Genomic DNA, 684 nt, shown 5'->3' with positions numbered 1-684 from the left:
CGTGCCTGCAGGCTCCACTGGCAACAGGCTACACCAGAGCAAACTGAGCCCTGGGCCTAGATGCCCGAGGTCAGAGGGCCCTCCACCCCTCAGAAGGGGCCACAGGCGCCAGGTCCCGCCAAGCAGCTGCCGGGAGTGAGGCAGTCCACACCCAGCCCCAGACACTGAGAACCACCAATGCACCGACAGGTGAGGGCCACTGGCAGGGCCCATTCCTTCACAGATTTGCAAAGGCCTGGCCAAACAAACTTGGAGCTGACCAGTTTAACAGAGACCTGGACCCCTGGATGAGATAGAGCATGCACCAAGGCAAAAATGTGACGACACCATGAAAAGGGAACCACCGGGCGTGGGTGGCTTGTAGAAACGTCACAGACCAGGAGAGGACCACCATGCTGCATGGGTCTGTCCGTGCAAACTTAAGTGCAAGGATGTCTGGGTCACCACTCCAATCAGTAGCCATGGCGGAATAATCTATGCCAACATAAACGGGAGAAACTAATGCGCGGGACAGGGGTCAGCCGCATGGTTGGACTTACCAGCCACGTACTGAATGTCCATCATAAAATCAGAAATGGCTGCCAAATGGCACTGCTGGCATGCACTCCATGGGTCTGAAACCTTGGACATTGCAAGCGTCAAGGGTTTGTGGTCCACATATGCGGTAAAGTTATGACCCTCTAG

The sequence above is a fragment of the Pelmatolapia mariae genome, linkage group LG12 (genome assembly GCF_036321145.2).
Source record: "Pelmatolapia mariae isolate MD_Pm_ZW linkage group LG12, Pm_UMD_F_2, whole genome shotgun sequence".
NCBI classification, from domain to species: Eukaryota; Metazoa; Chordata; class Actinopteri; order Cichliformes; family Cichlidae; genus Pelmatolapia; species Pelmatolapia mariae.
The sequence above is the reverse complement of the archived record's forward strand: the minus strand, read 5'-3'. Positions refer to the sequence as shown.